Source organism: Vipera berus, assembly GCF_964194415.1.
Source record: "Vipera berus genome assembly, chromosome: 2".
Taxonomy (NCBI): Eukaryota; Metazoa; Chordata; class Lepidosauria; order Squamata; family Viperidae; genus Vipera; species Vipera berus.
The window spans coordinates 26,334,059-26,358,888 of NC_138203.1; the positions used below are offsets into that span (position 1 = coordinate 26,334,059).

The 24,830-nt window shown below is 43.9% G+C and overlaps 1 long non-coding RNA gene across 1 annotated transcript; it reads left to right on the plus strand.

The window, feature by feature from the left end:
• The first annotated feature begins 266 nt into the window (after positions 1–266).
• Positions 267–7,080, plus strand: LOC308660993. The gene is made up of 3 exons (XR_014024860.1): positions 267–312; positions 5,318–5,366; positions 6,974–7,080. It is a non-coding gene; the product is annotated as an uncharacterized lncRNA (long non-coding RNA).
• Positions 7,081–24,830: the final 17,750 nt, after the last annotated feature.

The following is a 24,830-nucleotide window of genomic DNA, read 5'->3' on the forward strand; positions in this document are numbered from 1 at the left end:
CCCATCTGTTTTCTGCTACTTGAAGAAGCACTTTAGATTTATCTATGTTAAAACTTTCTTCTTGATTTTGACCACTACTTGATCTTTGCTAATAGGGTATACTCTAAAAGAGAGAAGAAAAAGCTGAATGCTGTTGAGTAATTTCTTTACTCAAAAGTTCATTTTCATACAGTATATTTGGGTACCAACAAAACAACTCACAATTAAAAACCAAAACATTCAACTTGTGCCTGAAATATCCAAAACAAACAGATGTTTGGAGGAGTTGCAGATCTGCTGTTTCACAAATGACTTGCATCATATTTATCCAGTGTAAACAATTTATTCTATAGGCCTTTTCCATTTTGTAGAGGGGTTAATAAAGTTCATGTATCTAGACAAACTTTGGAAGTCACTGGCTTCTGAGAGCAAAAGATAGATAGATAGATAGATAGATAGATAGATATAAATGGATGGATGGATGGATGGAGAGAGAGAGAGAGAGAGAGATCAGTGTTGGGTAATCCTAGAAAGGATTGGTTAATGAGGAAATGGCATACAGATGTTGCTATTTGTGTATATTTGGATGACATCAGATCACTGAGTCAATTGCTACTTTGTTAAGTAAAAGATTTCAGAGCGAATTTTAGGTTGGGACAATGATTGGCTGCTCTAGTTTTAGATAAAGCTGTGATAAACCAAGTCTTTGGAACAAAAATCCAATAAAACTATGCATGAATAAAATCTGTCAGAAATTCTTATTTAAATGATTGTGACTCATTGGCTTTATTGGAGCATAGTAACTCATCAGAACCATCTCAAGGACTAAGTGAAGAGGAAAGCTACTGTTCTTGTAAAACCTTGATTGGGTGATACTGGGAATCACAAGGTTAGTTCTGAGATTTTGGCACTGAAATGCCTTCAGTACTAGCTTCTAGAGCTAGTTTTATAGTTATGCTAGCGATAGAAAATAATCCCACATGTGTTCCTTCTGATTTTTTTTTTGCTGATTTATGGGTATCAACCATATTTCATGTACTGTATTATGATGGAGAGTTTTATGAATAGAGTAATCAGGGTCTCCTGTATGCTTTAATCTAAAAGAATGTTTTATATAAATTTTTACAAGAATCTTCTTATTGGCATCCTTATTTCCTGGAAAATAATAATTAATCATCATCATCATCATCCCCCCCCCCAGTGAGGCACTACCTTGACGTGGTTGTGGGGCTTGTGTACTCTGAGGAAGACGAGAGCTATGCCAGAGGTTCAACCATACTGGACAGGTCTTATCAGAGGAGTCATACAAAGAGTGTCTCTTCCATAAAAAATATGGTGAGAGGTAAATTTCAGAAAGCCATACTGGCTCAGATGTTGCCCGGATTAACAAGGACCATGCTAGATGTTGGAGTTCCTGGATATCTGGTGAAAAATGGGCTACAGGACTCAGGACTGTTGGCTGAGCAACTAGGGCCAGCAGCTGCAGAACTACTGGAAGAAAAGGTGTTTACAGTCGCAAATACACAGTGATTGAAAACAAAAAATAATGATCTCTTATTACAGATCAAGTCCAACAAGAACCAGTTCTGGAAAGAACAACATCCAGAATCAGAAATAACAGAACAGAGACAAGCAGACCAATGCTGATTTATAATACAAAATAAAGTATTCACAGAAACAGAATTGGATGAACTGCAAAGGTTTACCCAGGGCAAAGAAATCAAAGCCTTGCCAGAAGTAACTCAGAATGTAGAGGCAAACCAGGGGGAGTTGGCAATGGAGAAATTCAGCAGAGATATACAACTGTTCTCATTTGGAAACCAGGCACCTCTTCTTCAGGAAAAACAAAACTCTCTAACTAAAGAAAAGAATTGAAACAAAGAATAACTGAGCATCTAGAACACCACAAAAACAACAGAATAAAGCTGCCTGCATTGAAGCTTGTTACAAAGAAACTGTCAAGTTTCCGATGTATGGGCTTTTCAAGTGACTCTGAGGCATTGTTTACCTTAAAAGTCCTTTATTAGCCTAACACACAGGCAAATGCTTGCTCGAAGGAAGCTGGAATCTGAAATCTACACCCCTTGCACAATATATTAAAACACAATTCTCCACCTTTCTAATTTTGTCATTAATCATATTCTCCAATTAATTTAAAGAATCAGTTTCCCTTCCATTAGAAAACCCGCCAAGGTCTTATCTTCTTTAGTTAGAGATGGCCTTGAAGGTACAATCCTCCTCTTCCCCCTCCCAACCTTAAACTTAATCTCTTGTCAAGCAATAACATTCGATGTTAGCAGTGTTGACAGAAACAGCTAGCACAAGCATTAAAAGATGAAAATACTGCAATATCAAGTATAAGCACCAATTTACTGCAAGAAACAAACCAACTAATTTACAGTACAGTTGCAGTTATACCTGAATACCTGGGATGCAAAATCAACAAAGAAGAAAAACAAACAAACAGTGTACCACAAAAATGGAAGGTTAGGCTGGAAAATAAAACAAGCAAATTAAGATCAGATGCAAGCAAGCTAGAACAGATGAAAGAAAAGAAGCTGAAGAACAAAAAGATCAAAGAATACCTAATCAAGAAATACCACTTAGAAACAAGGAAGATCAAGGAAGCACTGGAAATAATAAAGCAGCAAATAACAGCTATAGCCAGGAAGATCAGCAGATATGAAGCTTGAATTGCAAATTATAGGCAGAACCTCCAATTTCAACCCAATCAGAAACATTTCTACCAATACATCAATGAAGAAGCTGTAATGAATTAGTCAGTACCTGACAAGGGAGAAACAGTGCAGCTCTGGATGCAGATATGGGATAACCCAAAGAAATACAACAAGGATGCAGCTTGGTTAAAAGAGGTGGATGCAAATAAAACAGAAGTTGAAATGAAAGAACTAGTAATAACAGCTGAAATGGTAGAAAAAAGAGCAAGGAAGATCAAGAATTGGTCAGCACCAGATGATGAACTGCATGGTTTTTAGTTGAAACATCTAACTGTTATATACCCACTCATTGCCAAGCAGTTCAACAACATACTAAAAGGAGAAGAAATTGAAAAGTGGCTAACAACTGGGAAAAACTACTTGATAATGAAAGATCCAGCAAAAGGGGCAGCACCAGGCAACTACAGGTCAATTACCTGCTTACCAACAACTTTCAAATTGCTAACTGGTATGGTAGCTGATGCAGTCCAACAGCATCTAGTTGAAAACAATCTCTTTCCTTCCACCTGAGCAGAAAGGAAACTGCCCCAATAGCAGAGGAACAAAAGATCAACTCCTAATAGACAAAATGATCTTGGAAAACTGCAAGAGAAGGAAGGCCAACCAGAATGTGGCATGGATTGACCACAAAAAAGCATTTGACACTCTGCCACATGACTGGATAATCAAATGCCTAGAAATAACAAGAATCAGTAGAGACGCAGCAAAGGCAGGAGCCCGGCCCAATAAGCTTGTCAGCATGGGGCTCCAGAGCCACGGGTTGCCGACCCGTGCCCTATACCATTTCAGACAAATGGTTGTCCAGTGTCTTCTTAAAAACTTCCAGTGTTGAGCATTCACAACTTCTGGAGGCAGGTTGCTCTAACTGTCAGGAAATTTCTCCTTAGTTCTAGGTTGCTTCTCTCCTTGATTAGTTTCCATCTATTGCTTCTTCTGCCTTCAGCTGCTTTGGAGAATAGCTTGACTTCCTCTTTGTGGCAACCCCTGAGATATTGGAACACTGCTATCATGTCACCCCTTGTCCTTCTCTTCATTAAGCTAGACATATCCAATTCTGGCAACTGCTCTTTATATGTTTTAGCCTCCAGTTCCCTGATCATCTTTGTTGCTCTTCTTTGTACTCTTTCTAGAATGTAAAAGGCCCTTGTGCAATTGAAATTTGCCTTCCATGAAAGAGCATTAAATTTGAATCAAACAATCCATAATTACCAGAACTAACTCTTTTAAATATATTGACCTATTTTTGTATGATTTAAACCAGGAATTTATCTAAAAATGAGCTCTTAGGCTTTGTTAAATCTAACATTCCCCTTCCTATCAAAATCTCACTTTTATTTAAAGTCTAAAATATAACTCTGGATACCTTGAGCTGATCTAAAATAATATATGTGTGAAAGGCATTTCTCTCCTATTGCCAAAAAGTAGCACAGATAAATTGTCACAGCCTAGAGCCACAGTGATCCTGGATTATTGGCTGTAAATTTCATTAAGTTAAAAGCAAATGTACAGAAGGTCAGTAAAAGAAAAAGCTGTTCTTTTTCTCAAGGAATGAGAATGTGTTGTAGCCACATAGGCAGAACAAAAACAGTAAACACTTCAGAGTAAATTCTTAGCAAATCTTCCTTTATACTTTTTAAAGCACAACATAGTGAAGGAAATTCAGATGGATTATAATATGGGTATAAAACATGTGACTTGGTTTAATTGTCCCAGAATCTCTCAATCAGATTTCACACATAAAGTTCATAAATCTTCAAGTCAGATAATTTGGTTTCTTCCATTTGTGACACTTCCAGACTATTTATTTGTAACATATAATTAGTTTTTGCTAACCTCTTCTACTTAAAGTTTTTGAACACACACAGTCAGGCATCATTTTTGTATCTCAGAAGTTCACTTATCAGAATGCCTACTTTGTTAAAAAAAACTGAGATGGCACTTAACAATTCATATGTGTTCAGCATCATTATTACATGTATTACTTAGAGAAATTATCCTAATAAAATTCTTTAATAGAAAGTCAGAAACTGAATAATGGGATAATTCCAGATTGTTGACTGCATCTCTATTGATAGTTGGGTAGATCAAATGCAAATGTAAGAATAAATTGAATGAAGTAGAAATCTACGAAGTGTATGGTAAAACAAGAAATGTAGGGTCAAGAATGAATGGATGCTGGATTGAAAGAGATGCAATAAAAAATGAGTGACCAGTATGAAAAAGGGTCATCAAGGTGATTTGGTTATGCAAGCAGGATGAATGAGGACTTGAATATATGAAGCAAGAATTAATCGGTTGTAAGAAAAGGGAAGACTGAAGAAGTCAATGCTGAATGGAGTTGATGTGATCCTCAGAAAGAGAGCTGAAAAGTTTAAATAACAGAAGAAAAAGGCAATATATGAATATATATATATAGATAGATAGATAGATAGATAGATAGATAGATAGATAGATAGATAGATAGATAGATAGATAGATAGACAGACAGATGAGAAATAGGTTATTTACAGGAACAGAAAACTGCTGTGAACATAAGCTAATCTCCTGTGCTCTCCTTTTGCTTTTAATTTTTTAATTTTAGTGTTTTTTCTCCTTTTCAGTGCTCTGCATAATATAGTTTACCAAGAAAGCAAATATGAAGTATAATGGGTATTAAACATATTTATTCTATGGTTGAATTTTTTTCATTAATATGTAAATCTGTCACAATAGTACTGATGTAGATGTATCATGCATAAGTTATCAACAATCCAAACTATTGACTAGAGAGTTTCAGGAAATTTGATTTTTTGCTCATTTTGATCAGAACTTACTTGACCCACATGTCTCAGAAAATGTTTTATTGATAAAATGTTTAGAGAACAGCTTCTCTGTTCAAGAACAAAACCTCTATAATTCATACCATTTGACATGTGCATTTTGATAAAGTACATGTTTTCAAACACAGGCTTACATGTCATATCTATGCAGTACATAAACCTGTGCAAAAATAGGACAGACTTGTTGGGGAACAGATGTGAAAATGCCATGAAGTATAAAATAGACTAGGAATTTCCCCCTTTCCTTTCAAAATATTCCTTAGATCAGGGGTCAGCAACCTGAAACAGTGAAAGAGCCACTCAGAACCGGTTCCCTCACAAAAGGAAAAACTGGGAGCCGCAAAAAAATGTGTGCGCATGCGCGTACATTTGCGCATGTGCAGAACAGGGTTTGACTGAAGAGTGGAGCCAAGGCGAGATATGCACCTACCCTGCATATTTGAATTGATTGGTTGAACTTTTTTAGTCCCACTTTTTTTTGGGGGACTGCACATGGCAGAAGACTGGGAGCCGCATGTGGCTCTGGAGCTGCGGGTTGCAGACCTGTGCCTTAGATAGTAGCAGCTTCAAAGTACCAAACTGCGGGCTATGCAAACAGCTGGAAAACAAAAAACAGAACAACACCCGCCTTCCCCCACAACTGCTTTTCTTATGCATGTTGTTTTTTGAGGCAACCCCAGTGCCTTGGAGGTACTTTCAGGTCACCAGCAAATTTTCTCTATCCACTAGATCACTAAACATTCATATTTATTTTCAACATTCTTTTCTGGACATCAAGTCCAAATTGGCATAAAACATATGAACAGTTTTGTGTAGTGGGCTTCAGTAGGCAAGGAGCAGACCAGCATAATTACAACATCATTTATTGACTCCAACTAGAACTTGAGAACTGCAGGCAATTGCCTGCAATTTATACTCTCAACCCACAGGGCCTTAACCAATCATAATACTTGAAAAACCTGCCCAAATATGAATGTTCAGTTTCCCTCCAAAACAATTGGAGTTAACAGTCAGGGTCATCTAAAGGTTACTTTCATTTTAGCTTTGCAAGCAGTTGGAGTTAAGTTAGTTTCACTTTAGCATGGACCAACACAACTTTATATATATTCAATACATAACAAACAGAGCAGACATGTCAAACTCGCAACATCACGTGACATTCCACAACGTATCGAAGCCTTTTCGCCATTGCTGGCAATGGGGTCAGCGCAGCTTCCGGCAGGCTGTAGTTTGACACCCCTGACCTAGAGAGCTCTTCTAACTGCAGACAAGCAAAGTGTGTGTGGAATTTGCATTTATTTTTTTATTTCAGTCTTATTTTCAAAAAAAGAAGAGCTGTACTTAGCAGCTGTTGTCCATCTCATCTTAGTCAGTTGTAAGTTCAGATTGCTTAAATACAGGCTATTTTAGTAACTGTATGTAACCTTTCTTTTCTAGATTCTTAGATCTTTAACATTAGAACTACTGGAGAAGGAGCAAAACATTTCTGGTTGTTACCATAGATCTTTCATGCCTTTTAAATCATGTTTAAGATCTCCTTCCCCAAACTGAGACCTTCTGGATATATTAGATTTCACTCCTCTGCTGGAATTTTGGGAACTGAATCCAGACAACCAGAAGGCCTCCTAGCATCTAAATCAGAAAAAAAACAACAACCCAGAATTTAACAGCAAGGGCAGATCATTTCAGTGACATATGAAACATGAAAATAATGGATTCAAGGAAGCTGGTCTCTTATCCTTCTGCTTTCGTACTTTTCCTCTCCTCTCTAAATGAATTACTTCTGCTGCTTTCTGCAATACTCTGAGCAAATATATAATACTGATTGAAGTACAGTCAAGATATTAAATGATATAAGTCTGTTGTTATGAGAATTGAGAAACTGCAAAATAGTTCTTTAAATCCAATCTAGATTTTAGATTACAAAAGTGTGCAATACACATGAAAGAGGCTGGGATCCTTGCCAGCACTTGGACAAATCCTATGTTTAAAAACAAAAATTCAGGGGAGCCAAAATTGCTATAATTATTGGTTCAAATGACATTAATCATGATTACAGCGTATAAAAAGAAAGAAGAGCTTTTCTCACAACTGCTGACTCAGCTATTTAGGTCCTGATAATAAACATTTGTCCTGAACAAGTACCAAGTCCCATTTACCTGAATTATATATAAATCCTACCCTATGTTGTCTTTGCATCATAGCTAAAACAATCTGCTCTTAGTTTTAGATATAATGATTTATTAACTGTATACATTTAAGTAAAGTTTCATGTTGAGTTTGGTGTTTGAGAAATTTATATTAATTCTGTTACAATAATGGAAATTAAAAGTGACTGTCAAATGAATGCAGTCTAATTTTCTGAAAGTTTTGTCTTCTAAATAAAAATAAATTAAAAAAATCCTAAATAAATTAAAGCCTTATGTGGATACATAAACTCCTCTTCTGTGTTCTAGAGCAGCGTTTCTCAAACTCAAGCACAGACTGGACAGTTCTGGGAATACATCTTAAATTTGTTAATTTGGAGAGTACTGCTCTACAGCCTCCAATTATTCTTTCTGAATCTGAACTCAACTTTCCACTTCTTTGACCAAACAGTTGAATAATGTCCTAAGGGCCTCTGCTCTTGCCCTGCTGAAATCCAGGATTTCTAGCTGCATCTTATCTGGATTATGGGGTGTCCACATTAAGAACTATGACTCAAAGGAATTTTGATTTTCTGAGAAGCAGGATAACACTACTCACAACAATACTACCCCCTCCCCCCTTCGGAGAGCGGCGTTTTACTGGCCTACTGGCCTGGAGAACAATGCTGTGCTGCTGCAGGCATCCTTCCTCTGTTTTTTTCCGCTGTGGATACCCTCCGCTTGTACGGAGGGGCGGTGGCGACGATTTCACCGACTTTACTGGTTGGAAGCTCGATCGGGAGCTGTCAGCTGGCTGGCACCGTTTTCAGCAGCGCGGAGCCCTCCCTCTCCTTCTGGATGGTGACGGTGGCTTTTAGGCCCGGACATCGGCCTCGGTTTCTGCCCCATTGCGGTGGACTTGTTGAGGAATGCCTGGATTTTAAATCATTGCTGGGAATGCCTTTTGCTCGCCTTTTGCTCACTACTGGAACATCATCTGGACTAGCGGGTGGACACTTGTGGGAGAGGCTGTTTCTGCCCCCCCTCTAGAATGGCGGCAGTGGCCGGCTGCCCGAAGATCGGCAGCGGCCTGGCTTATTTCCTGTGCTGGCAGGCAGCTATTATGGCCGTTTTAATGCTCGGCTGGATCAAGACCTCCCCATTGACAGTCTGGTTTGGGCCTGGATCTGACCATGGTGGGAGGACGGTTTTGGATTGGTTATCGACCGCCCCACTGGTGTGAGAGACCAGTTGGGGTAGGCTTGGCCCGGGACTCTTTGCTCTCTCCACCCCAGGTTGGACTCCTCAGCCGGAGTGAGAGGACGGCTGGGGCTTCCTTCCTGACCGCCATCTCAGGTGAGAGCTGAGCTGGACTAGTGGATTGAGAGACATACCCACCGGACTCAATATTATTCCATCTGAATACCATCATTCCATCGAACCACCCATTGTAAATATTTGTAATCTTTGCCCTATGTGGACATTTTATTGTTACATGGTTTGTTACCATTACTCTGGAGCTGATCTGTATGCCCTCAGGGGGCTTCCTCCCTCTTTGGCACGACCAGCCACCTGTTTCCACACTCCCCTTAATGACGAGCCCAATTGTTGGGACTCCGAGAGGTGGCTGGGCTTAGACAGGGGCCTTGTGTTAAGACACATTAAGAGGCCCCTGATACATTTTTTAGCTGGTTATTTTAAAAGGTTAGGGAGGGGGAGGGATAGTAGGGTGGGGAGGGAATTATTAACCGGCGCTCAGTCTGGGCCTGTTAGGGGTCCCGACGAGACGGGGTTGGGGGAGGTGGTTGCTGGTTCTGTGAATGTTGGGGTGGGGCTTCAAATCCCCACGACGATAGGGAATGGCAGCAGGTGGTTGCACGGAGGGCCACATCAACATCTGGGATCGCGCCCCTGCTGTCTGCGTGCAGTGGCGTGCTCCGACCCTCCGGTTAGCACCCTTTTGCCTGGGGATGAGGGTGATCAGGCCCCTGAGCTTAGGCTGGCTTATTTTAATGCCAGATCCATCGTTAACAAGGCTCCCCTCATTCAGGACTTGATCAAGGAGGAATGTGCGGATCTGGCGTGCATCACGGAGACTTGGTTGGACTCAGAGGGAGGGGTTCCTCTGACCGAGTTATGCCCTCCAGGTTTCTGTGTGCTACACCAGCCACGGGCTCAGGGTAGGGGTGGTGGGGTGGCGGTGGTTGTCCAGGAGACTTTATGCCCACGGGAGACCACCATTGTCCAGATGGCCGAGAGTGAGTCCCTCCTCCTGAGATGTGGCCCTCGGGCTCAGTTGGGCTTGTTGCTCACATACCTGGCATCCAGCTGTGTGGCAACAGCCCTGCCCGAGCTGCTCGACGCCCTCTCAGGGTTGGCAGTGGAGTTCCCCAGGCTTAATTAACCGACATTTTTATTTGCGCATGCCCACGATGGCGGAGGTGCTGGGCTGAGCTCCGTGGAGCGTTTCCAGTTTTGGCGTCCTTACCGGTCCTTTGGGGTTCCTCCGAGCCCGCGGAGATGTTTTTCCTCTTTGTCGTGGCTCGGAGAGTTGATTGAACCGAGAGAGAAGGAGAGTCGGCATGCAGTTGGAGTTGCAGCCCTCCATTTTTCAACTAAGCTTCGGTGTCTTCATCTCGGAGGCCCTGGTGGAGCTGGGAGGAGCCGCGGCTTGGAGGGCTCCGAATGGTGGATCCTCGGGGCCGATAGAGCCGCGGCCTAGAGTGGCCTCCGATTTTCCTGCTTGCTTAGTAATGGTGGTTGACTCGGCCTCAGAATAGAACGGTGGAGTGATCGACTGCGAGCGGAATGGGGAGCGTTTTGCTGGCTCGTGGCCTCTGTGCGGTCTGTGGAGGTCTGTTTGAAGTCACTCTTGTTTGCTCTCGACTGAGGAGGCCTGCGGCTGGCGTGGAACTGCCTGACTTCTGGTGCTGTGTGTGGCTGGCTGGGCGACGGGCTTTTTGCCTCCGGCTTTCAGCCCCCTGCATCGGGGTCCATCGATCTTCTATCCTGCGTCTCCTGCTCTCCCCGCTTTGCGTTTCCCGCCTTGAGAGGAACTCTGCTCTCCAACTTAACTATGGTTATCCTCAGGTTAATCCTGATAACTGCTGCTCTTCTTTTTCTCTCTCTATGGTCCCCACTGAAGCAAGAAGGTCTTGGACGAGCCTCTGTGAGAGGGCGGCTCGTATATGTTATCATCGATACCAACCAATTACCATCTGCTGCCTCCCTAGAGGTGAGAGATCTAGGGAGGTATGCCCTTTTGAGTTGGCAATTGTCCATCCCATCGTAGATCTGGGCCCTTCGTGAGAGGGAGGTGCCTGTTCTATCCTGGAGTCATCTGACTGGTACCCAGCTCAGTGGCAGGGAGCTGGTGAATTGGACACTTTTGACTTTCAGCTTCCCAACTTTTGACTGATGGACTGCCTGACTGGACTCCCCCGGACTAATGGTTTTATCTTACTCCAGCACAGCCTTATTGGCGCTCAGGGGTGCCCCCCTCTCCTGGGTGCAACCCGCCTGCTTTTCCATCGTGCCTCCTGATGACGGACCCAATTATTGGGACCCCGAGAGATGGCTGGGCAGGGACAGGAGCCTCTCTTCCAAATTTAATAAGAGGCCCCTGGTGTGTTTTTTAGCTAAATGTTTTGAGGGGTTAGGGAGGGGGGTGGGCTCATCGGCTCGGTTGGAAACTAGGGGGGTTCCACCAACCGTTTCTCAGACCAGGTCAGGGACTGATCGCGCCGTGGTAGGGGCCGGGCTGGGGGTTTACGGGGCCCCGGAGCAGGGTGTGGGATTATCTATTCCCACGGCGGTTGGGAATGGCCGCAGGTGTAGGAACAGAGGGCCACATCAATACCCGGGGGTGCGTCCCCGCTGTCTTCAAGCGGTGATGCGCTCCGACCCTCTGATTTCAGCACGTGGTACCGGGAGCGAGGATGAGCAGCCACCTGAGCTCAGGCTCATGTATTTTAATGCCAGGTCTGTAATGAATAAAGCACCTCTCATTCACGATCTGATTGAGGAGGAGCATGCGGACCTGGCTTGCATTACGGAGACCTGGTTGGGCCCAGAGGGCGGGGTCCCCCTGGTTGATCTTAGCCCATCAGGTTTCCGGGTGCTGCACCAGCCTAGGGCTCAAGGTAGGGGCGGTGGAGTGGCAGTTGTTGTGAGGGAGACCTTATGTCCGCGGGAGGCCACCATAGTCCACATAGCCGGGTGTGAGTCCCTCCTCCTGAGATGTGGTCCCAGAGCTCAGTTGGGCTTGCTGTTGGTGTATATTTCACCTAGACACGTGGCAGCAGCCCTGCCTGAGCTTCTCGATATCCTCTCAGGGTTGGTGGTTGAGTTCCCCAAACTTATAGTTTTGGGTGACTTCAACCTACCATCCCTGGGGGGATCATCTGAGTTAGCTCGGGAGTTCATGGCTTCCATGACGGCCATGGACCTGAAGCAGATTATTCTGGGCCCAACTCACGGAGGGGGTCACACGCTCGATCTGGTTTTTCTATCTGGACGGTGGTTAGATGATCTTGGGGGGGTTCCCCAATTAATTTACCCCTGTCATGGACCGATCATCATCTCCTGCGGATGGTCTTCCGTTTTGCCACTCCCTGTCGTGGGGTTGCTGAGCCAACAAGATGGTTCCGCCCTAGGCGCCTTATGGACCCTGAGCGGTTCCAAACGGCGCTTGGGCCCCCACCTGCCTCCTTTGCTCACAGCTCGGTCGATGCCCTGGTGGAAGCCTGGGAAAGGGCAGCCACAGAGGCACTCGACCAAGTTGTACCCATGCGGCCCTTGACCCGACGCAGATCCCAATGGGCCCCATGGTTCTCCATGGAGCTCCGCGAGATGAAGCGTCGGAGACGGGGCCTAGAGAGCTGTTGGAGGTCCAGCCGATCCGAATCCGACCGGTTACGACTAAGGTCGTTTACGAGAACTTATCTCGCAGCATTGAGGGTGGCTAGGTCTAACCACTTTGCCACCCTCATTGCGTCCGCAGAGAATCGCCCGGCCGCCCTGTTTAGAGTGACTCGCTCTCTCCTTAATCAGGAGGTGAGGGAGGAACCCTTGCAGGGTCGAGCCGAGGAGTTTAGTCGATTTCTGTCGGACAAAATCGCTCGGATCCGGACCGGTTTGGACTCCGACTGGGCAGAGTCTGTCGAAGAGGATACGGGCGGTCTTGTCGATTTAATCTGGGAAGAGTTCGATCCTGTGACCCCTGAAGAAGTGGACAAGATCATGGGGAAGCTGAGCTCCACCACGTGTTTGTTGGACCCGTGCCCCTCCTGGCTGACTTATGCAGCCCGGGATGGGACACGAGGCTGGCTCCAGGCAGTGATTACTGCTTCTTTGAGTCAGGGTAGTTTTCCCGCCGCCTTGAAGGAGGCGGTGGTGAGACCCCTCCTCAAGAAGCCGGCCTTGGACCCAGCAATTTTAAACAACTATCGTCCGGTCTCCAACCTTCGGTTTTTGGCGAAGGTTGTTGAGGGCGTGGTGGCGCATCAGCTCCCTTTGTTCTTGGAGGAAGCTGACTACCTAGACCCGTACCAATCGGGTTTCAGGCCCGGGTACAGCACGGAGACGGCATTGGTCGCGCTGGTGAATGATCTCTGGCGGGCTCGGGACAGGGGTTGTTCCTCTGTCCTAGTCCTTTTAGACCTCTCAGCGGCTTTTGATACCATCGACCATGGTATCCTGCTGCGACGTCTCAGGGGGTTAGGAGTGGGAGGCACGGTTCTCCAGTGGTTCTCCTCTTACCTCCTGGGACGTTCGCAGTCGGTGTTGGCAGGGGGGCAGAGATCGACCCTGAGACCTCTCATTTGTGGAGTTCCTCAGGGATCGGTTCTCTCGCCTCTCCTGTTCAACATCTATATGAAGCCGCTGGGTGAGATCATTCGTGGTTTTAGAGTTGGGTATCACCAATATGCTGATGATACCCAACTTTTTATTTCCACCCCAAACCACCCCAGCGATGCCCTCGACGTGATGTCCCGTTGCCTGGAGGCGGTCCGGGTCTGGATGGGGAGGAACAGGCTTCGACTCAACCCTGACAAGACTGAGTGACTGTTCGTGCCGGCATCCCGGGAAATTCCGATTATCCCATCATTGGCCATGGGGGGTGAGCTATTACCCCCCGTAGATAGGGCTCGCAACTTGGGGGTCCTTCTAGATTCACAGCTCTCTTTGGAAGAGCATATTGGAGTTGTGACTAGGGGGGCCTTTGCCCAGGTTCGCCTGGTGCGCCAGTTGCGGCCCTATCTAGACCGGGATGCCTTGCGCACAGTCACTCATGCGCTCGTGACCTCTCGTCTAGACTACTGTAATGCTCTCTACATGGGGCTGCCCTTGAGGTCCACCCGGAGACTCCAGCTGGTGCAGAATGCAGCCGCGCGAGTTGTCTTGGGAGTTTCCCGATACTCCCATGTTACACCTCTGCTCCGCGAGCTGCATTGGCTACCGGTTGCTCTCCGGGTGAGGTTCAAGGTGTTAGTTATGACGTACAAAGCCGTTCATGGCATGGGTCCGGATTACCTACGGCAACACCTGTGACCGGCGTCAACGTCCCTCCGTCCAGTGCGCTCCCACAGAGAGGGCCTCCTCAGGGTGCCGCCGATCAAAGAATGCCGATTGGCGACCCCCAGGGGGAGAGCGTTCTCTGTGGGCGCGCCAGACCTTTGGAACAGCTTACCGGTTGAGCTCCGGACGGCCCCCGACCTTCGCTCCTTCCGGCGCGATCTTAAAACATTTTTTTTCGAACAAGCTGGCCTGGTCTGACGGGGTGGGGTTGGGTTTTTTTAAAATTAGTTTTTAACTTAATATGTATTGATTTTATGGGCATGATGTTTAATTGGTTTTTAATGGTTTTTTTAATTTTTGTATCTGATTTTTATTGTGTATTGCCCTGTTCACCGCCCTGAGTCCTTCGGGAGAAGGGCGGTATAGAAATCAAATTATTAAATTAAATTATTAAATTATTATAGTTCTGGGGGACTTCAACTTGCCTTCACTGGGAGGGTCATCTGAGTTAGCTTGCGAGTTCATGGCTTCCATGACTGCCATGGACCTGATCCAAGTGATTCAGGGCCCGACTCATGTGGGGGGTCACACTCTCGACCTGGTGTTCCTGTCTGGACAGTGGTTGGATGATCTGGGAGGGGGTTCACCAACCATTGTTCCCCTGTCATGGTCAGATCACCATCTTCTGCAGCTGGTCTTCCGTTATGCCACCCTCCACCGCTGGGCTGCTGAACCGACCAGGTGGTTCCACCCCAGGCGCCTAATGGACCCAGAACGGTTCCAGATGGCACTTGGGTCTATACCCATCGCCCTCACCCACAACCCAGTCGATGCCTTGGTGGATGCCTGGGAAAGGGCGGCCACCGGGGCACTTGACTGTGTTGTACCCTTGCGACCTCTGACCCAGCGCAGATCCCGTTGGGCTCCATGGTTCTCTGCGGAGCTCCGGGAGATGAAGCGTCGGAGATGGGGTCTAGAGAGCTGTTGGAGGTCCAGCCGATCTGAATCTGACCGATTGCAGCTAAGAACCTTTATAAGGTCATATCTTGCGGCGATGAGGATGGCAAAGTCTAATTACTTCGCTGCCCTCATCGCATCTGCAGATAATCACCCGGCCGCCCTGTTTAGGGTGACTCTCTCCCTCCTTAACCAGGAGGTGAGGGAGGATCCCTTACAGGGACGAGCCGAGGAGTTTAGTCATCATCTGGCGGACAAAATTGCTCAGATCCGGGCCGGTCTGGACTCTAACTGGGCAGAGTCTGACGTGGAGGAATCGGACAGTCTTGAGCATGTTATCTGGACTGAGTTCGATACTGTTTCCCCTGATGATGTGGACAGGATCATGGGGAGGCTGAGCACCACCATCTGTTTGTTGGATCCGTGCCCCTCCTGGCTGGTTTATGCGGCCCGGGAGGAGACACGAGGCTGGTTCCAGGCAGTAATAACTGCTTCTTTGAAGGAGGGTGTCTTCCCTGCCGACTTGAAGGAGGCGGTGGTGAGACCCCTCCTCAAAAAGCCTTTCCTGGACCCGGCTGTTTTAAATAACTATCGTCCAGTCTCCAACCTTTTGGGCGAAGGTTGTTGAGAGTGTGGTGGTGCATCAGCTTCCTCTGTTCCTGGAGGAAACTGATTATCTGGACCCATACCAATCGGGTTTCAGGCCCGGATACAGCACGGAGATGGCATTGGTCGTGCTGGTGAATGATCTCTGGCGGGCTCGGGACAGGGGTTGTTCCTCTGTCCTGGTCCTATTAGATCTCTCAGCGGCTTTTGATACCATCGACCATGGTATCCTACTGTGGCGTCTCAGGGGGTTGAGAGTGGGAGGCACCGTTTTATGGTGGTTCTCCTCCTATCTCCTGGGCCGCTCACAGTCGGTGTTGACAGGAGGGCAGATGTCTACCCCGAGGCCTCTTGTTTGTGGAGTTCCTCAGGGGTCAGTTCTCTCGCCCCTCCTGTTCAACATCTATATGAAGCCACTGGGTGAGATCATTCGTGGTTTCGGGGTGGGGTATCATCACTACGCTGATGATACCCAACTTTTTCTTTCCACCCTGAACCAACCCAGCGATGCCCTCGCTGTGATGTCCCGTTACCTGGAGGTGGTCCAGGTCTGGTTGGGGAGAAACAGGCTTCGTCTCAATCCCACCAAGACTGAGTGGCTGTGTGTATCGGCATCTCGGGTTAACCAGACTATTCCATCTCCAAAGATGGGGGGTGAGGTGTTACCCCCCATTGATAGGGCTCGCAACATGGGCGTCCTCCTGGATTCACGACTCAATTTTGAAGACCATATAGGAGCCGTGACCAGGGGGGGTTTTGCCCAGGTTTGCCTGGTGCACCAGTTGCGACCCTATCTGGACCGAGATGCCGTACGCACAGTCACTCATACGCTCGTGACCTCCTGTTTAGACTACTGCAACGCTCTCTACTTGGGGCTGCCCTTGAGGACCACTCAGAGGCTTCAGCTGGTGCAGAATGCGGCCGCGTGAATTGTGATGGGGGTTTCCCGATACTCTCATGTAACACCTCTACTCCGTGAGCTGCATTGGCTCCCGGTTGCCCTCCGGGTGAGATTCAAGGTGCTGGTGATGACCTATAAAGCCCTAAATGGCGAGGGTCCAGGATATCTGAGGGAACACCTACTGCCAGCATCAAGCTCCCTTCGTCCAGTGCGCTCCCACAGGGAGGGTCTTCTCAGGGTGCCGGCAGTAAAAGATTGCCGGCGGATAACACCCAGGGGGAGGGCCTTCTCAGTGGGTGTGCCTGCCCTTTGGAACCAGCTGCCAGTGGAGCTTAGGGCTGCCCCCGACCTCCGTTCATTCTGCCAGGACCTGAAGACCTGTCTCTTCGAGCTCTCTGGCCCAGGCTGAGAATTTTAATTTTAATTTTAACTGGGGTTTTTATTTGTTCAGGGATTGATATAATTTTTTTAATTGTTTTTAACTTTTGTATTTTTTGTTTTAATCACCCTGTAAACCGCCCTGAGTCCTTCGGGAAAGGGCTGTATATAAATTAAATAAATAAATAAATAAATAAATAAATAAATAAATAAATAAATAAATAAATAAATAAATAAATAACTTCAAGATGGAATTTTAGTTAGGCCAGTAGAATGAAGAAATAAGAGAACATCCCATCCCAATTGATATTTCTCCATAAGCACAGAGTGTCTATAATAATATAGAATTCAGTGCATATAAATAGTATTTTCAAGAATTTAAGTGCAAGGACAGACCTGCTCTTACCTAAAGCATTGCTTTGGAATAGGACAGTCATTTTCACCTTCTCCTTTTAGTTCAAGGAACAAGCGACAGCAATGTTTGTTTTTTATTTTTTAATCTTTAATCATGTTTGACAGTAGCTGGCAGAACTCCCAGTGAGAATATGTGCTTATTGGCTGCTGAATGTATATAGCTCAGAGTTGGCATGTCTTGACTGTATGGAATTGACTCTTTACTAATTTATTTATTTATTTATTTTATTTGATTTGTATACCGCCCTTCTCCCGAAGGACTCAGGGCAGTGAACAGGGACATAAATATCAAAATGCCCAAAATACAGAAATTGAAAACAAATTAAACCCTAGTGCCCAAATGCAGAAAATAAATTACATTACATTACATTACAAATTACTAATGGACTGAGAGAAGAAAGAAAAGGCATTTTACCACTTAATTGGCAAGTGGAAATGTATTTTCGTGTATTATGATGCCACTGATAATTATTTTAAACCAGGTTGGGTAAATGCAATGCCACATTAGATTAGTGAGGTAAAGCCAAATAAATGTGGTGATGGAGAGAATCTCTTTCCTCTTTAAACTTGAAATATCAGCTTTCAAGGTGATATTTGTGGTGGTGGTGGTGAGATCAGAGGTTCCTGACGGTCTAGTAAGAGTGGGATATAACACTTTCCTCATACCAGATCTCCAGGATACTATGTAACCGTATAAATGGCTCTTTATAGACATAAACAGTCAGTATTGGGGAAAAACTAGAGAGGGAAAGGACTAGTTTCTCAGAACAATATTTCTTGTACCTTTTGTCTTCTTTCACTTGCTACCTAAAAGGTCATAAATCTTTATCCCTTGCACAAATGTTAAGTTTCACCCATTTGCCTTGTCAAGATAACTCATAGATCTATGATGATTGAGATTTCCTTCTTGGGTGTTAGATAAAGGACAGAACTCTACTATAGAAACAGGGCTGCTTCTTGAGTATACAAATTTGGCTTAGTAAAGGACTTGTTTTAATAAAATCATAGACAAGGAACTTCCAACCTAATCATGGGCTTGGAGACACAATTTAGATTTATCTGCTTCTGGCTAAGAAGTGGAAAATAAAGTCCTTTTCCATAACATTGACATTATTAACTCAGACCACAATGTGGTTTGAGTTGGATCATGACAAAAATTCTGTGACCAGTAGACAGAGATTTCTGTTTCTGCTTTGTAAGCCTCACTCTGAATGAAGCACAAGACTTTAACATAAGAAGAGAAAATTGCAACAATTAGAGAAAGTGTTGTTTAGATATGTGTTGGCAATTGTGGCTTTGCAATAGTAAGCTTTTGCACAGATCTTATTCAGGAGCACTATACTGATATGCTGATCAGCTGGCAATGGTTTTGGTGAGCCATTTCCACATTATGTTCTCTCTGATATCACAGGAACTTAGTCAACAGCTAGAAAACTGCTGGCCCCCAGGCTCTAGAGTTCAACTGCAAGTTCCATTGCAGTTGTATCCATGTGTGCTGCAGTTTGTTCTTCTTCAGGAAGTATTCTATATTTTCACCAGACCAATTTCTACATCTACAACTATAGCATAATGATTTTTATAAGGATTTGGCATGATATCTAAACTTTGTTCACAGATAATTAATTTATTGATAATACACTATCAATAGGATACATGTTTGAAAGTAAAGAAAGATCATAGAAAGATCATTCTAGGTTTTCTGACAATTTTTATCTTTTTTATTTTTTATTTTAATCCCATTTATATCCCGCCCTTCTCCGAAGACTCAGGGCGGCTTACAATTTAAGCACAAACCAATGTGCTTAGCAATAGCCTTCATTCTATGTATATGCCTGCTTATTAGGGCTTTTGCCCCCCCCAAGTGGCATTATTACAAAGTCAGCTTATTACCCCCAACAATCTGGGTCCTCATTTTACCTACCTCGGAAGGATGAAAGGCTGAGTCAACCTTGAGCCTGGTGGGATGCGAACCTGCACTAATTGCAGGCAGCTGGTGTTACTTACAATGTCTGTTTCTTTCCTAATTTCATTACCTATTTTATCTGACATTGCCCTGAGTTCTGTATTGAGCTTTTCTATTGAATTCTTGTATGATACTTGAAAAAAATTAAGTAATTAAGTTGGCATTATAGTAATTCGGACCATTTTTCTTCTTTGAACTACTAGAAAAACTGAGTGGAAGATGTTGTTGTTAGTTGCTAAGTTGTGTTCAACCCATCGCGACCCCATGGACAACGTTCCTCCAGGCCTTCCTTTCCTCTACCATCTTCTGGAGTCCATTTAGGCTCACGCCTACAGCTTCAGCTTCCAGCCACCTCATTCTCTGTCATCCCCTTCTTCTCTTGCCCTCAACCTTTCCCAGCATTAGGCTCTTCTCCAGTGAGTCTTTCCTTCTCATAAGGTGGCCAAAGTATTTGAGTTTCAACTTCAGGATCTGGCCTTCTAAAGAGCAGTCAGGGTTGATCTCCTCTAGGACTGACTGGCTTGATAGCCTTGCAGTCCAAGGGACTCGCAGGAGTCTTCTTCAGCACCATAGTTCAAAGGCCTCAATTCTTTGGCGCTCAGCCTTTCTTATCATCCAACTTTCACAGCCATACATTGCAACTGGGAAGACCATAGCCTTGACTATAAGCACTTTTGTTGGCAGGGTGATATCTCTGCTTTTTAGTGTGCTGTCTAAATTTACCATGGCTTTTCTCCCCAGGAGCAAGAGTCTTTTAATTTCTTGGCTGCAGTCCCCGTCTGCGGTGATCTTGGAGCCCAGGAAAATAAAATCTGTCACTACCTCCATTTCTTCCCCATCTATTTGCCAGGAATTGAGAGGGCTGGATGTCATGATCTTGGTTTTCTTTACATTTAGTTTCAACCAAACTTTTGCACTCTCCTTCTTCACTCTCAACAAGAGGTTCTTTAGTTCCTCTTCACTTTCTGCCATTAGAGTGGTGTCATCTGCATATCTTAGGTTGTTGATATTTCTCCCGGCAATCTTAATTCCAACTTTTGATTCATCTAGCCTTGCCTTTCTCATGATATGCTCTGCATATAAGTTAAATAGGCAGGGCGACAATATACAGCCTTGCCAAACTCCTTTCCCAATCTTGAACCAATCAGTGGTTATATGTCCAGTTCTCACTGTTGCTTCTTGATCTGCATATAGGTTTCTCAAGAGACAAATAAGATGGTCTGGTACTCCCATCTCTTTAAGAACTTGCTACAATTTGTTGTGATCCACACAATCAAAGGCTTTAGCATAGTCAATGAAGCAGTAGATGTTTTTCTGGAACTCCCTAGCTTTCTCCATGATCCAGCGAATGTTGGCTATTTGATCTCTAGTTCCTCTGCCTCTTCGAAATTTTAAGCATAACTTTACTAGCATGTGAAATAAGTGCAATGGTGTGATAGTTTGAACATTCTTTGGCACTGCCTTTCTTTGGAATTGGAATGTAAACTGACCTTTTCAAATCCTGTGGCCACTGTTGAGTTTTCCAAATTTGTTGGCAAATTATGTGTAGCACTTTTACTGCATCGTCTTTTAAGATTTTGAATAGTTTAGCTGGAATACTGACACCTCCACTAGCTTTGTTGTTGCTCAGCTGTCCTAAGGCCCACTTCACATTTTAGGATGTCTGGCTTGAGGTCAGTGACCACCCCATCATGGTTATCTGGGATGCTAAGCTCGTTTCATGGAAAGCCTATCTTTGCATGAAATTGTCCCTTCATATCTCCAATTTTCTTGAAGAGATCTCTGGTCCTCCCTATTCTATTGTTTTCTTCTATTTCTTTGCACTGTTCATTTAAGAAGGTATTTTTTTCTAGCTATTCTCTGGAATTCTGCATTCAGTTGGGTGTATCTTTCTTTTTCTTCCTTGCCTTTCACTTCCCTCCTGTCTTCATCTATTTGCAAAGCTTCCTGAGACAGCCATTTTTCTTTCTTGCATTTCTTTTTCTTTGGGATGGTTTTAGTTGCTACCTCTTGTACAATGTTGCAAACCTCCATCCATAGTTCTTCAGGCACTCTATCTATCCAATCTAATTCTTTAAATCTATTTGTCACCTTTACTGTATATTTGTCAGGGATATGATTTAGTTCATACCTGAGTGCCCTAGTGCTTTCCCCTACTTTCTTCAGTTTAAGCCTAAATTTTGTAATGAGAAACACATTGTCTGAGCCACTGTCAGCTCCTGGTCTTATTTGTACTGACTGTATAGAGCTTCTCCATTTTGGCTGCAGAGCACAGTCAATCTGATTTCTGTGTTGACCGTCTGGTGATGTCCATGTGTAGAGCCGTCTCTTGGGTTGTTGGAAAAGAGTGTTTGCTATGACCATCGTATTCTCTTGACAAAATTCTATCAGCCTGTGCCCTGCTTCATTTTGTACACCAAGGCCAAACTTGCCTGATATTCCAGTTATCTTTTGGATTCCTACTTCAGCATTCCAATCCCCCATGATGATAAGGACATCATTTTTTGGTGTTAGTTCTATAAGGTGCTGTAGGGCTTCATAGAACCGGTCAATTTCATCCTCTTCAGCACTGGTGGTTGGAGCATAGACTTGGACTACTGTGATATTGAATGGTTTGCCTTGGATTCGAACTGAGATCATTCTGTCATTTTGGGGATTGTATCCCAGTGTTGTTTTTCCTACTCTTTTATTGACTATGAAGGCTACTCCATTTCTTCTGAGGGATTCTTGCCTGCAGTAGTATACCTGATGGTCATTCACCTATTCCTGTCCATTTTAGTTTCCTGATTCCTAAGATGTCGATGTTCAGTCTTGTCATCTCTTGTTTGACTACATCCAGCTTGCCTGGATTCATGGATCTTACATTCCAGGTTCCTATGGAGACTAAATTTTTACAGCATCAGACTTTCCTTTCACCACCAGATACATCCACAGCTGAGTGTCCTTTCGGCTTTGGCCCAGTCGCTTCACTCTTTCCGGAACTACTAGTACTAGCCCTTTGCTCTTCCCCAGTAGCATATTGGACACTTTCCCACTTGAGGGGCTCATCTTCCAGCATCATATCTTTTTTTCCTTTTGGTACTGTCCATGGGGTTTTCATGGCAAAGATACTGGAGTGGGTTGCCATTTCCTTCTCCCATGGATCACGTTTTGTGAGAACTCTCTGCTATGACCTGTCTGTCTTGGGTGGCCCTGCGTGGCATAAGTCATACTTTCATTGAGTTATTCAAGCCCCTTTGCCACAACAAGGCAGTAATCCATGAAGGGGGAGTGGAAGATATTAGAAAAAAAATTCCCAACATGGTTATTCCAGCTAAGTCCAGGCTAAATAGAAAAACAATGTTGCTAGAGTATCTGATGAGATTGTTAGGGAGGTTTTTTTTTAATGGAAAACTAATAAATGGAGGAGAAGAAAAAAAAAAGCAGAACAGAAGAGTTTGCACTACAACAATGTGTTGCTGTTTTCATCATTTTAAAGAAGGCTTACAATCCTAGAGATGCTCTTGTTTCATACAAATTTTTGATAAAGCAGCTGACTCCATAGTGGATAACCCTTGATTCTGGAATGAAATTGGTCACTATCAAAATCTGAAATAAAATCTGTCAAACACCATCTTCTATTTATGATCCACTGAAATTCTTCATTAATGAACAGAACAGAACAGAATAGAGCTGGAAGGGACCTTGGAGGTCTTCTATCCAGCTCCATGCTCAAGCAGGAGACCCTATATCATTTCAGACAAGTGGCTGTCCAGTCTCTTCTTAAAAACCTTGAGTGATGAAGCACCCATAACATCTGAAGGCAAGCTGTTCCACTGGTTAATTGTCCTTACTGTTTGGAAGTTTCTCCTTAATTCCAGGTTGCTCCTCTCCTTGATTAGTTTCCATCCATAGTTTCTTGTCTTACCTTCTAGTGTTTTGGAAAACAAATTGACCCCCTCCTCCTTGTGGCAGCCTCTCAATATTGGAACACTGCTGTCATGTCTCCCCAGTTATTCTTTTCTCTAGACTGGCCATTCCCAAATTGTGCAACTGTTCTTCATGTGTTTTAGTCTCTAGGCCTTTAATCATCTTAGAATAGATTATTTACCATAAGTCAAGGATATGTTTGCCAAACCACTGATAGGGTGTCATTATTTTGTTTCACAAAGAGGTTGAGTGGTAGACAGAAAATGGAAGCGTATTACTCTTCCATCAAGGGCATAAATCTTGGCGGGTTTTGCTTCCTGCTTGAATGCAAAACAGATGATAAAGCCAGAGTGTAGATTTGCATTTGGACTGAAAAAGGAAAAAAAGAAACATTAATTTTAATATTAAAAATGTTTTAATGGCTGCAGTAAAGGAAATGGTGAGGAAACATTCACTTCAAAAATGTAATATTTATTTTAAAGTAGATTGGTATAGCTGTGTTTTTAAATTAATGTATCCTTTTGGAAAATCTTCTAAACATTGTATAAATCATACATAAATACTCACTGATTGGCTTCTAATTAATTCTAAAAATAAGGAAATGCTTATTTCCATGATGCTTTTTAAAGCAATTTTCAGATTATAATGCTCCCCTGGCTCTTATGCATTCTTAAACATGGCATATATAAGCCCTAGTGCCTATTTTCCTGAAGGAGGAAAAAAAGGCTGTGATGTACTATGTGGATTTAACTTTTCCACATATTCATTTTTCATTTATGTGATGATCTCATGATGTACAGGATGTTATTGAATTAAATGGCCATGCATTCAGCAATCTCTTTATTTATTAGACTTGTTGCTCAGTGGAAGTCTCAAATCTCTTTCTCTATTAGTGAGCTTATGGACTAGATCCCATATAACCTGTCATAGAACAGAGTCATTTGTTTGTCCAATCTTCCATTTGTTTTTGCTCCACATGGATTTATGTAAGGATGGGATGGAGAGGAAGGGTGGGCTTGGAATGTTTTGAATTAATGAATTTTTCTTGCCGTAATTCTGCTTTTCATTGTGAAATATTTCTGTATGCTCATTAACTGTTTTATTCAAAGGGAGATGGTTTTTCATGAAACCGGCATGTTATTCTAAGCAATCTGTTCCAAACACTCATTCACATTTCATGGTGATTATCTCATACCAAGCAGATGACTCTTGCGTTATCTAACTCAAACTATCAGTGCTGGAGCTTTCCCCTTAATCCAGTTTTTCTCAACCTCAAAAACTATAAAATGTGTGGACTTCAACTCCCAAAATTCCCATGCCAGCCAATTTTGGGATTTGAAGTCCACACATCTTTAAATTGCTGAGGTTGAGAAACACAGCCTTAATCTCTCCAAAAAGTCGAGGTATTTGTGGCTTAAGATGCTATTAGGTTTGCAAAGCAAATAATTTATTCGTTTCAGAAGTATCAAGACTCTTTGCTTAGAGTCAAATGAGATAGATCAGTAGTTCTCAACCTTTTCT